Here is a 14535-nt window from a genome sequence, read left to right on the forward strand (position 1 = left end):
ACGTATGTACTTTATAAGTACACTATAATTACAGAAATGTATGCTGTAAATTCGCTGTACTTACGCAGTACTTTACTGCATATATTATTTGTATTTTTCCTGGTTGTTACCCTTTTATTCCCCAAATATTATAAATTGTTCCCTTATAATTACACGTACGTACTTCATAAGTAAACTATAATTACAGAAACATACGCTGTAAATTCCCTGTACTTACCCAGTACTTTCCGGGCTGTAATCTAAAGCGTTACCGAAGCGTCTCTTGACTGCTTCACAATGGAAGTCAATGACCATGCACAAACATGTCATTAAAACAACACTTAATGTTCATTTTCAAAACTGTGCTACTCACTGAGTAGATGATTAAAAACAAATATATTGGTGCAATGCATGATTTCAATCCGTGTTATTTGCTATAGTGGAACTATTTTTTCAGATACCTCACAACCGCGTATATACTTCTGCTCTATATTTGAGTCTTTTGCATTAGCACACTCCCAAACACTTGATGGCGACAACCACTTTGCCATACAAGTACGCTCGGTGTCTAGCGTATAGACAGTCACAATGGAGCTCAACTTCAAACCTAAAGCTGGTCACTGAGCCATCAAATTTGGGAAAAATTTCTTCTGAGAGAAACCGAGCAAAAAACTACAACCACATGTAAACAGACCCTTTTCTGTTTCCAGCGGCGGAGTGATATATCAGCGAGCAATGAGTCTTTCAAGAGAAGTCAATGGAATTTTACAAAATGCCAAATAAAACACGACAGAAACTGTATTTCGCTACACTACTTGTTTTTAATCATCAACGAACACCACGAACCACTCGGTGAGTAGCACAGTTTTGAAAATGAACGTTAAGTGTTGTTTTAATGACATGTTTGTACATGGTCATTGACTTCCATTCTGAGTCAAAAAGTCAAGACACGACCCATTGTCAAAATTTCAGTGTCCATCACTGTAGTTCATCCAAAACAAACCAGAAATGAGACTCAAAGTGTTAAATACCGGAATTATCCTTTAAGATAATCATTTTACAGGAAGCACTTCACGTGATCAAAAAAATCAAATGGAGATTGTGACACATTTATTATTATTTTTAATGTTTACATTTGCTAGCTAGTATGCTAGCAGCTGGCTAAACACTAACTCGGTGAGTTTATAACCTAGGCGATTTCTCCTCAACTCTTGTTTTGGAGCCAACGTTTGTGATACGTTTTCACAGCGGACGCGTTATTCAGGCAGTTGTGTTGTTTCCACACTTTACAAACCATTTCTCTGTCTCTGCTGTCTACCTGGCCCATACAGTAGATTGTTTTGTGGTCGCTATTTCAAAAGGTCTATTTACCTTCCTCTCTTATTGGCTGATGTAAAGGTACTGACGTAATCAGTATTAAACATGTTTTAATTGTGAATTTAATTTCAAATTGTTTTCATACGTCTGGTCAAAACTTAAAATAGTAGGTTGATTTGACTCGCAAAACCAAGTTGATTTAACTTCATGCTGCATTTTTTACAGTGTTGAATAGATAGATGAATAGATACATGCTTTTAAAAGTTGCGAAAACACCGTCTGTATGACAGTCCAGAAGATGCTTAAAATACGACTGACTGTGACGAATCAGCAACAGGGCCATGGGTTCCTTGTGCCTTTGGTAATGAACTTTCCTAACTCGCTTCACAAACGCGCTGAAACTGCAAAGTGGGCTCCGTTCTGTTCCATAAAGAGGCCTGGGGAAAGGAAGTGAGCCGTGCATGAGAGATGAGCCGAAGCGAGGCAGAACCAGGCAGCCGCTATCTCTAGCAGTGGGGAGGGAGATAATTTCATGGTAATTTGGACGAGTCCTGAAGGGTTTTTCTCATTTTCTGCACAAGCTCGCAGGAGTAGGTGCGGCAGCTCGGCTCAACGTTGATTCAGTCATGTTCCACTTATTTAGTCATTCACTTAACTTACTCGGTTGCAAATGTCTTAAGTAGATTATCACGCCAGAAGCGACAACTGTTACTGTATCAGTGACTTGCGCGTCACGAAAGCTGCTGGGTACTTTTGAATCTGCTTTTCCAGCTGGAACATAGTTGACTTTAAAGCCCACCAATGCCGACTTTCATTACACTATGTACTAACTCCTTGTGATGAATTGTGCAAAGTTAGGGTCAAAAAATACAATGGGAATTTTTGTTTTTGAGTCTAGATTTCATTGCTTGGTACACTGTCACTGGGGTGGTATCCTTGGACCTAAAGAGTCCATATTAGTACCTCAAAGGTACATATTCAAACCAAATGTATACATTTCTGTACCTAAATGGTACATAGGACCTTTTTAAAAAGGGTACTGTCCCAGTGATAGCTGGGGTACATATTCTATTTTTATGTTAAAGGGGTCATATTACGAGATTTTTTAAAGATGTAAAAAAAGTATTTGGTGTCCCCAGAGTGCATATGTACAGTTGTAACTTAAGTATCCCACAGATAATTTATTATAGCATGTGAAATTCCCAAGCAAAATGTGCCGTTTTTGGGTGTGCCCTTTAAAATGCAAATGAGCTGATGAAATGCAAACACTGATCAAAATGATGGCGGTTTGTTGCATTTTTTCTCTCTCTTTCTCTCTGCACTAAATGGCAGTGCCGTGGTCGGATAGTGCAGAACAAGGGGCGGTATTATTGTAATTGGCCTTACCTACCTCACAAAACAGGCATAATCTGAACGACCTAATTTTTCAAATGTTTGCAAAAAATTACTTACCAAAACAAAGTTACTGGGTTGTTCTTTTTCACATTTTCTAGGTTGATAGAAGCACTGGGGACACAATCACAGCACTTAAACATGGAAAAAGTCAGATTTCCATGCTATGACCCCTTTAATAAAGAGAAAACATCTAGGTTAACGCCAGAGACCCTCCAGCATTTGACAAAACTGTCAAGCACTTTAGAGAAAAAGAATGCTATATAGCCAATACATACTTTCATACTTGACACATGGACTGCACTTGCCTATTGAAGGGGTCTTTAACCGACACTTAAATTGTCTGCCATGCCACTTATGTGCTGGTTCTTAGAGGATTAATGCAAGCTGAGAAAGAAGATCAGGTCAACTGAAGTGAAAAACTTGTTGAGGGTTTTTAGTTCACATAATGTCACAAAAACATTTGTCATCACATCATCTCATATGAGCCTGGTTTAGATCTTGTTTAATAAACTTCACAATACCTGTGCAAGCCCATAAGTGGCATTCACCAACAACTATCACCTACAGATATATACAATACTGTAGTTTATCCTTCAGGAACAATGAAGCTGAAATACTCTCACCTCTACATGTACTGATTTTGTTAGATTTAAAATAGTATCTATTGGTTAAAGGCGGGGTGCATGATTTTTGAAAAACACTTTGGAAAAGGGAGTCGGGACGAGTAACAAAACACACTTCAATTTCAGCAGTAAGGGGAGTGTCTACTAATCAACATCGTTGCTGGGGTTGCGTATGTGTGGGCGGGTCTATCAAAAGAGGGTCCAGATTTTATTGGGTGGGGGGTGTTTGTTTAGGTGATTTCAAATATCAACATTGGCTTTCAGAGATCATGCACCCCGCCTTTAAATAATAAATGTCATATGAGATAAAGGAGCACAATGATTTCTTTATGTACAGTATGTGTCCATCAGATATCACGTGTACAGTTTGACTGAATGAGAAAATCAAAAAGGTCAACGAGAAGCTGCTAGAAAAGGCTTAGCAATGTAATGTTTTTACTTTAACTGCATGATTTAAAAGATGACTTCCATCAGAGGCCTTCGACTGGGGGTTTGCAGCCCCTAGGTGGGCTGTGGTGGTACTGCAGAGGGCAACTTTTTGATCATAAACTAACAAAATGTGTGAAAAAATATACAATTCTATGGTAATTATAACCAAAGCAAAGATTAAAGGTGCTAATTTTTTGTTAAATGTTTAATTGTCCCTCCCACATTCAAATGTAATACACTTTAAAAATGTCTTGGTTAATTTTGACCCATAAAAGGGAAAAATATTGGATAGAAAACACTGCTGGGTTAAAATTGTTATTTAACACCATGGTTGCATAACAACAAACCAACATCGGGTCATTTTTAACCCAACATGTGTTCTGTCCAATATTTACCCATTATGGACAGTCATGTCCGGCAAATCTTTTGCTTTGTTTATATTTAAGGACTCTTATTTTGCATTTTCTTTGCGTTTGTTATTATGTTCTATTTTTTACACATTTGATTTGTTGCCATAGCTGCTACTAACTGTCATTCACACTTTAGACCAGGCCTAAAATGCAAACAATTGAATATCCTCATGAAACTCAGGGAAAAAGTTTTAGAATTTAGTTTTTTTATTATTTAATGTTATGGTGGTAACAAACACATGTTTTTATGTCTACTGTAGTGGAAAACAGTACTTTTAACTTATGCATTTCATTATTAGCTTCTTTTCCTTTCATAAAGTGTTTTTGTTGAAATGGCAATCTCTTTGAAAAGACAAAATATGTAGGTTGGCAAGGTCACACCCCTTCACATGTGATGTAATTCTTTTAAAGAGCCAAGTGTGCACTTTCAGGAACAATAAGGGCTGTGTCCAAATACCCACACTTGTGGTCTTTGCACTTGACCACTTACATGACGTATTTCTTGTATTTGGCCCAAGTGTAGAAGATCCCTTGCGTACATGTAGAAACATTCACCAGATGGGACACACTTACAAACTGTTAAAATGTCAATCCAGGTGGCAGCAATTTGCACCAAAACGTATTTGTTTGTTTTTTAGGCAACTTAAAGTATATAAAACTGAAAGATTGAATATATATATATATATATTTATATATAAATAAAATTAACACGTAAAACTCTTGAAATAAAAATATTCTGAACTTTTCTACACTTATCTAAAACTTCTTTGCACAAAACTGCTTCGGCGAAGCCAGCACTGCAGCAGGCTTGGCGCACTTTACCAACCCGGAAGTCCTTGCGAAAGAGCAATCAGACGATGGAAGGGAGGTGTTTTACACTGATCTGCAACTTATCTTACTATTTCCGGCATGACGCTCAAGTCTGTCCCAAAATACGACTATGTGCGCCCTCGTGGACTCTCGTCAAGGGTCCCTAAGGTCTGCACTACATGATGTCGTCAAAGTGTGGACTCTGAGGAGGTCCACAACAAGTTCCAAGTGTGCCATTTGGGACAGGGCCAATGTGTGGTAAGGCACTGCACTTTGCCAGTTTTAAGACATGTCTTAAAAAATGTTAAGTCTTGCGCACGTACTTTCTGTCACATGCACGTGTTCTCGATTGGCCAAGACGGCAAGTGTGGGTATTTGGACGCAACCAGGATTTAACAGAATTACATGCATAACATAACACTTCCATATACCAAGGGGTCTTTGGTGTAAATAAGGTTACAGATTTACACTAATGTCGAAACATATAAATATGAAAATATAAGCATTGTCAGATCCAGCTAAATTACTATAAAATATGTCTTGTAGAAATGACTAATATACAGAAACATTTACATCAATTGCACTGTGAAAAGTGAAAGTTAGAATAATTAAAAAAATTACTTCAATTGTTAACACTTAAAATATTTAAGTTTTTTCAGATTTATTTTTTTAACTGAACTGAGAAAAATTAAGTTGATAAAACTTAAATATCTTGGGGTGGTTTCCCGGACAGGGTTTATCCTAGTCCCAGACTAAAATGCATGTTTGAGCTGCTTTAATTTAAAAACACCTTGTCCTGTTTCATTTTAACATATTTCGTTGACATTGTTTTAAGTCATGTTTGTAAAAACTTCTTAAGTTATGTAATATTGATAAGGCCTAGCCCTGGATTAACCTAAACCCTATATGCAACATATATATATGTATGGCACTGATTCTTGAAACTTTGGCAAAAACGTGTCCCACTAAGAAAAGTGCTAATTCTGTTGGAAATTAATATCATTTTCATGAAGAAAAGGAATCAATGTTATAATCAGGGGGTCCTTTGCACATATGTAAGGTTCTTTTATAGGTTTATTTTTATTTTTTATTAATTCAATGATTATATGCTGGCCCATTGCCTACAAAATCAGCTGTCCTCGGTTAAGAGATAATCATTTCAACTTGATTAAAAAAGCCAAAAGTAATAATTGAATTAAATAATATATTTACCACATGAAAGAGTTCATTGTAATATGTTTTAAAAACTACAAACAGTGAGTTTTGAACAATATTTACTATTATTTTGTGATTGCTCAAAATGTGTCCCACATATTCGTCACCACCGTCAGATATTTATAAAAAGCATTAAAATCAGACAACTACAGGGTCAACTGCATTCCTGAGGACCCCATTTTCAAACCTTCAGCTCTACTGCATGCTTCAAGATCACTCAAGCTCCTGTATGTTTGCTATTTTCTCTTAAACTTAAAGTTCATATTTTTGGACAGTACTACTTTGAAAACCATAACATGTTAGCTGCAACAGAGGGGAAACAAGATGGCTAATGTGAACAACTCATCTATTTTTTTAAATCTATATTAGGTTTTTGTAACCACCGTCAGATGTCACCACCGTCAGGTTTTCTGTATTTTAGGAAGTTATGATTTGATATTTGTTCATCACAGTGCTCAGGATTGTTATTTTTTGGACCAAATATTTACATAAAGTTTAGGCAAGAAGCCATTTGATTGGTATACATTTTGGAAAAATGAGGCCAATGTCACCACTGCAAATTAGTGTCACCACCGTCAGACGGAGTTTTATTTGTTTTAAATGAATATGCTTACAATATGTTTCTTCAGTGCTGTTAAGTTATTAAATTAATAGTCTCTATTAATACAAAAATATGTTTATTAAATAAAAAAAATCATTACTTTTTATATTTAGGCTTAAAGTAAATGTTGTATGAGTAACAACTGGAAAAACGCCTATTTTATGAAAAAAATGCGAACAGGGGAGGTTGCACCAGTAATTACTGAACAGCCAAGACCTTGGTCTATAATGATATACCTTCAGATTTTGTAATTTAACTAACTTTTTTCCAAAATTTAAACCTGTTTATCCAAATTCCCAAGAATCAGTGATGTATGTATGTATGTATGTATGTATGTATCGAACCGGGAATCGAACTTGGGTCTGCGAAAATGTGAAAGTACCACATATCGGCCACAACACCGTTGGCTCCGACTGAAGCAATATTTTTTAAATAGATCCAACTTTCACTTTTTACAGTGTGACTCCATCAATGCATTCTGCAATACATGATGAGAAAGAGATCAGATGATAAAAAATACAGAGGTGGATGGCATGAAGTATTTTTTCTTTACATTGTTATAGTATCTGTATTTTAGCAGTTTTTCTTTAAAAAAACATATGTCATTAAAGTTTTTGTTTTACATTTAATAATTAATTTCATTAAACACCAGGGTCTTATTTATAAAGAATGCATACTCACAAAACGGGGCTGGAAACAAGCGTAAGCCATTTCCCATGCAAAGGTTGTGATCTGTAAAAAAACAAAAGGGAAAATGGGCTTGAAGGGTGGGATCTAAGAATGATTCATGTACCCACACTTGCAGGTGATCTGTGATTCATAAGGGGAACATTGCTTTGTTCTAAAAGTCTTGTTATTTTTTTGCGTATGCCCTTTTTGGCTTTTGTGCGTACGTAGACTTTAGTAAGGTTTTATAAGACCCCTGGTACGTTTCTTACTTTTCTTCAAGTAAAAACCACTTTGACTTTTACTTGAGAAAAAGTAAGAAAAGCATACAATTTTCATGTACTGTAATTAGGTAAATGAAATTGAATATGCAATATAACAGTATGAAAAAAAGTTTTCCCAAGACACACATTCTGATAAAGTATAAATGCTTGGAAAAAGTACTTGAGTGGAGTAAAAATACTTGAGTACTGTCCACCTCTCCGCCATCACCCTGTAAAACTAAAACTTTATTTGTCACCCACTTACAGCTTTTCTTAACAATGTGACATTAAACTTCTGCACATAAGTGATTCAATCACCTCTAAGGGGATCTGTATTTCACTGGACGTGTCCTGCTCTTTTCAAAACAAAAAGGCTAAAATTGGCAGCGTCCAAGGCAGTGATTTATACAGAAAAAGCAATAGTGTCAGTGAGGACGGGAGTAAAAATGACACAGAGATGCAGTCCAGGCTGCAGTCACAGTTCCTACAGTAATTGGACCATCATTACCACACTGCTATTTGTGGCTAAACTGTCTAAATAAAAAGCTCGACGTTCAAATCTAATGTGACGGCTCCTGTACTATTACACTTTGGAGACGCTCTCCAGTTACTGAACCCGACCCCCAAAAGCAACATACTGTACACACACACACACAAGCTGTGATCTGTGTCCACGTTGTCATGTCTCCATAAGCGATTCCATTTTAGACCGCAAAAACGGCACGTACAGCTTCAGACTTTGGCCTTTTGAAATGATGTAACTTACTCTGGCCAGATGCACCGAGCCAAAGCCAAGAATGTTGATAAATGTTCATATCTCCAGAGATTTGATTCACAGGTGGAAAAATGCCGGTTGCCATACAACTTAATGAACACTGCACAGCTGAACTGTTCAGTTCCACGAATACGTTCAGCAAGGTCAGAGCATGCTGTGGTGCGGTGAATACATCTTATTCAATTTTTGAACAAATTTATCACAATAGTGGAGCTGAAAATATGGAAAGGAAACAAGGATGTGTTGACCTTCTCTTGGATGTTTTTTCCGAGATAATTCCTTAGGAGAATGAAACAAACAGACAAACAAAAGAGACGAATGTTGAAATGTAGGAGTGTAGAGTGTTCTTGTAGCTCAGCTGGAAGAGTATGCCGCTACCAACGCCAGCCAAGCTTAAGATTAAATGTCATAAATTGCAATGTGAATAGCATCAGCCATTTATTATTCTGTTTACAAAGAATGTAACGTTGAGTTTCAATTGCAAATATTGGTATTAAATCAGAACACAGTAAATGATGGTTTGTGACATATCATATTAGAAAAGACATACTGTATGAGATTACTTTAGTCACAATCTAACAAGAGACATGCAAGAGGTTGAGACTTCTGAAGAGTTAGTTCACCCAGAAATAAAAACTGTCATCATTTAATCGCCCTCATATTCTAAACATGATTTTCTTTATTTTGTTGAACATAAAATAAGATATTCTGATAAATGAACCACACAGTGGACGGCACCCATTGACTTCAATAGTATTCGTTTTTCCTACTATTGAAGTCAATGGCTGTTAACTTTGTTGTTACCATCATTTTTTCTATTTTTTTGTTCAGCAGAGGAAAGAAACGTATTTATGTTTACAACAACATGAGGGGAGTAAATGATGACAGAATTAAAATTTTGGGCAAATTACCATTTTAAAGGGACATTCGACTTTTTTTGAAAATATGCTCATTTTCCAACTCCCCTAGAGTTAAACATTTGATTTTTACAGTTTTGAAATCCATTCAGTTGATATCCGGGTCTGCCGCCATGACTTTTAGCATAGCTTAGCACAATCCATTGAATCTGATGAGACCATTAGCATCACGCTAAAAAATAACCAAAGAGTTTTGATATTTTTCCTATTTAAAACTTGACTCTTCTGTAATTACATTGTGTACTAAGACCGACAGAAAATTAAAAGTTGTGATTTTCTAGGCAGATATGGCTATGAACTATTCTCATTCTGGCGTAATAATCAAGGACTTTGCTAATGTAACATGGCCGCAAGAGCTTTTCAAATCCATGCTTTCAAGAAGAGAGTACATTTTTATATTTATTATTTTTTGTAATATTAAACTGTACCTCTCAAAATGATTTGCAGCATCCGGGTTACCGTGTGTTATTATTTTTGAGCGGTTGTTAAATGGGAATAAGAAACCTGCAAATGTCGCAACTGGCCAATCAGAATCAAGCATTCCAAGGAGGTGTGTAAGAAAGTAAAATAATTACAAAGTATTTCAAAGATTTCATGACGTCAGCAGATTCCCTTCTACAGTATCTATGAACATCTCTTCAGGCTGAGTTTGGGTGTTACAGACATGAGTACCGTGGGTAAAAGTGCAACACAGACACTGACTCATAATTGTCTTATTTACCATCTACACCTTCACCTCGAAAAATCACGAATCTCAGTTCCAGCATCATCATTAAGACTCCACATGCACACATACACTGTAATGAAAGTGGATGTGGATCAGCTGAGCAGCAATGAGAATCAGCCGGAGGGGAGACAGACACATAGGCCGTAATGAGAGATAATGCTTTCTTATCTGTTAAATCGCTGGCATCTCCCTGAAATTGGAGAGAGGATTTCTCAAGCGTCCTCCTTATCTTCTCAATTGCCTTTTTTTGACACGTTATACTTTCTGTAACACTGTCAAGCATCTCAGCTTGGCTTAAACTCGTGACAATGCGCCACTTAATCTATGCTTGTGGCACTTACAGTACAGCACGAAATTAGACCAGCAAGTAAAAGGACATCAAGCGTTGAGTATACACCGTGGGGCACATAAACAATGAAAATGCCTTCATTTATCAAGCATGAGTCAGTATGTGTTGCTTTTAATATTGCGAAATGCACCAGGAAAGGAAAATGTGACAAATACAAAATGATCACACAAAAATAATTCCTATACTAAAGCGTTTTATTGGCATTTAAGGAACAATGTTACATTTTATCACGGTCTCTCACTTCATTATGTTGAGCTTGTGGTATGTTTACATTGTTTGATGTAAAGTCAAACTCAGCGTGTGGTTAGTCGCTGCTAGAATTACTTATAAGTGGTTACAAACTGAGTTTGGAAACACTGCCAACTCAAGGCCACAATTCAAAGTGCTCTATGCAGAATGCAATGCCGGCATTACAGAGCTGACAAGATGCTATTGTTCTACTAAATGTGTGCAATCTGTTCAACTGAAAGGGTGCATAAGTGTACATCAAGTCATTAAGCTATTGCAGCTATTGTATCAACAAAAACTCTTTGGTATTAAGGGTGGAGTGCAGCTCTTTACACTCTTAGAATTTTTTTTAAAAATGGTTCCTGAGGTTGTACAGCAGCACACTTTTGCATCTACAGGGTTCTTCTTAGAACCTCAAAGTCACATATTGGTACCAAATGTGTATGCATATGTACCTAAACGGTACATATTAGAACCTTTTTAAAGGGTACTGCCTCAGTGAAAGCACGGGGCAAGTTTGTGTACTAATTTAAGTGCGTTTTCTATAGAGCTTTTAATAGTCTCATGGCAATGTGCAGATTTCTGTCACACTATGGCTTCCTCACCAGCAGAGGGCAGCGTTTTATGGGTTTGCCAGCAGGTACAGAATGTACTACAAGTAAAAAAATCAGCATTTGAAATGAAAGAAGTTAAAGTTAAATTTGAAGTTAAATTAATTTGACAAAAATGCTGCAGATTATTTACAGTGTATCTTAAAATTATAAAGTCTGAAAATGATCAGAGCCGGACACTGCAGCACTGACCACTTAAATGGACTTAAATTGTGTGTGTTGATTACATCTATTATAGACTTGGAACATTAAATGCAGATATCCTTTTTAGAAGTATTACTAAGCCGTAATATTTTGCTGTATTTGATTATTATAACAATAAATACTTATAAAGGCTTATAGGGACCTCTAGTGGCTAAATAAGATACAAACGAAACTTCACAGTGTTGCACAGCTTACAGAAATTTGGGCATAAACAGACATTAAAAGAAATATTATTGATCGTTCAGTCTTTTCCTTGGCACTCCCACTTACATTTCTAACAATCTGAGTCACCCTGCCTTTATATGAAAACCACCTAAATAAATGCCTTGACTCATTTTTATGTCAAATACTTAAATCTATGAATTCAATTAGAATAATTACATACTGGCATCATATTAACATCTGAAATGGCATTTTATATATATATATATATATATTCAATTTAATAACTTGTTTAACTGTGTCAACAACTGCGTTATGTTATAAAATTAATGTCATTTTAAATCCATAAAGTATATATACAATAAAAAAAATTTTTAATAATGCTATACTTTTTTCAACTTTTATTTCAATTGCAAATCTAAAAAACTTAAAAAATATATGTTTATATAAAATTATTAAGTAATTATTGAATTTTACCTCATATGTGAAATCTGATTTTGGGCCCCATAAACTTTGGCGAACTCTGGCGTTGTTCCAAGATGAATCAAGAAACCTACTAATATGACGTCGAGACTTAAACCATACATTTTCTACACAGCTTGAAAATGTTGTTAGCGTTTCTGACAACGTTTAATTCTTTGATTGCAAAATGAGGCAGCAAGGATCCCGCGCTCAGATGCTGATGACGTCTGCGACTGCGCTGTTGCGTCTGCAGCGCCTTTCTCGTGAATAAAGTGGCACGATCAAAACCCTGTCAAAAACTCTGAAAAGTGACAAGGTTGTCGCACATAACTGATAATGTAGTGCATATTAAACAGATAAAACGATAAGCAGATTTATGGACGCTTCTTTGATTTGGAGGTTGCAGGCAAAATCCATTTGGCTCGAAAAACTGCCCTTGCACCCTCAGTTTGAATAGGCATTATAGCTCTGAGCTGATGCAATGGTGGCATTGCTCAGGGGTGGACTGGAACTAAAAAGTGGCTCTGGACTTTCTTACCCAAAGTGGCCCACCACCACACCCTGCTCGCAACACACCACCACAGCACACTGGCACAACATAAATGCTACTTATATTTTTAAGGAAATCAAATGTATTATAAAATAATGATTTTGTAGCCTACTATCTGTCAATGACCCAACAATGACATAAAACAACCCAGCAGGCATTTCACCGCTGAATTAATGTCAAAGTTGAATCAACATTGAATTTTTTTTTTTTTTTTTTTTTGATTTTGCAAACTGAATCAACATTGAACAAACAAATGACATAATTTCAACCACATTTCAACATTGAATGTCGGTCAATGCCTGCTGGAAAGGTTAAACCTGAGGGTTTTGAATCAGTTGTGTTTTTGTGTCAGATCTAAGGGTGAAGATCTCTCACTTTAAATTTTATAAATCATTATCAAGAACAAATTAATTTACTGAAAAGCTACTAGAAAAGCCAGGTAACCAAAGATGTAGGTACCTCACAAATTTTTTTTCTCAAAGAAAACATAAAAATCTAACTAAAAAACACTAGTAGCTTTAATAAGATTAATAAAATAAGCCCTAAATGTAATTTCATTACATCTGCCATCTAGTGAATTCTTCCATTAATCCACAATATACACACATTCATATCTTGTATTGTAATATGTATTTGCTTGACTGACAGTTAGTACAGCACCAATAACATTACATGGCAAATAATAAAAATTTCATTTTTAAATTAAAATGGCAAAATTCACCTAAAGTTAAATAGTTTGCATCCTTTGATTTTCTAATTAACTTTTTTTAATATAAGGATGCGTTTCTGTAATGCAGCATTGAATGGGCATGACGCCTCTGCACTGATGCGATGGTGGCATTGCTTTAGGCATCTTTGTAGAGTTTTTAGATACTTAGTCATCTAATATACAAAATATGCAATACAAAAACATTAATGAATGAGGTGAGTATCACTTCTGCACATTATAGTTACCTGCATTGTTAGTGCTAAGAATGTTAATGGCAAACCATAATGGCCCTAGAAAATAGCTCTAGCCAGAGGACTCAAAATATCTTAGACTTCTGGAGATTGACCGCATTCATCTGAACCAAACTATCTAGCAACCACATGCAACTCTCAGGACATCATGTCAACTGCATGAGACCTCAAGTAGCTCAAGTAGCAAAGCAATTTTATCACAATATATATACCGTATACAATACTGTGCAAAAGTCTTAGGCCCCCACCACCACCAGACTAGATGTTTTAGAAGTTTTAATGTCCATCCATATTTATTTGTCAATCTATTTTATTAGGATACAAACAGAAAATACAGGAAATATATATATAAAAAAATTCAGGACTAAATGTCTTCTTTAGGCATCGTCAGAAATTAGGATTTAATTGTATTTAAGTTTAAGAGGTCCTGCAGTTTCCTGCTATTGCTCAAGTGGAATGGGAAAAAACTTGACACATCAGTTACATTTTTTATACAGTTTTTAATACTATATACACATTTACTGTATTTTCTGGATGTATTCTATCAGAGACTGAGAAACAATTATAAATGATCACTATAACATTGCAAAAACAACAAATCTAATTCTGGCATGGTGGCAGAAAGACTTTTGTACAGTACTGTAAATATTATTTTCTTTTATTACCAAACTCAAATTTGATGTAATAAAAAGGTTTTACCCGTTATCAATATGATCTCAGAATTCATGGAAGGAATCCTAGGGTGAAACATTTAAAAGCTGGCTGGAAAAATGCACATCCATGTACATTTTTACAGATTACACTATTGACTTTATTACTGATACTGATTTTGTTTTTGTTTTTTTGCGGTTTAAGGATTTAGTTTTGATCCTACTTATTAAA

Source organism: Paramisgurnus dabryanus, chromosome 11 (genome assembly GCF_030506205.2).
Source record: "Paramisgurnus dabryanus chromosome 11, PD_genome_1.1, whole genome shotgun sequence".
Classification (NCBI taxonomy): Eukaryota; Metazoa; Chordata; class Actinopteri; order Cypriniformes; family Cobitidae; genus Paramisgurnus; species Paramisgurnus dabryanus.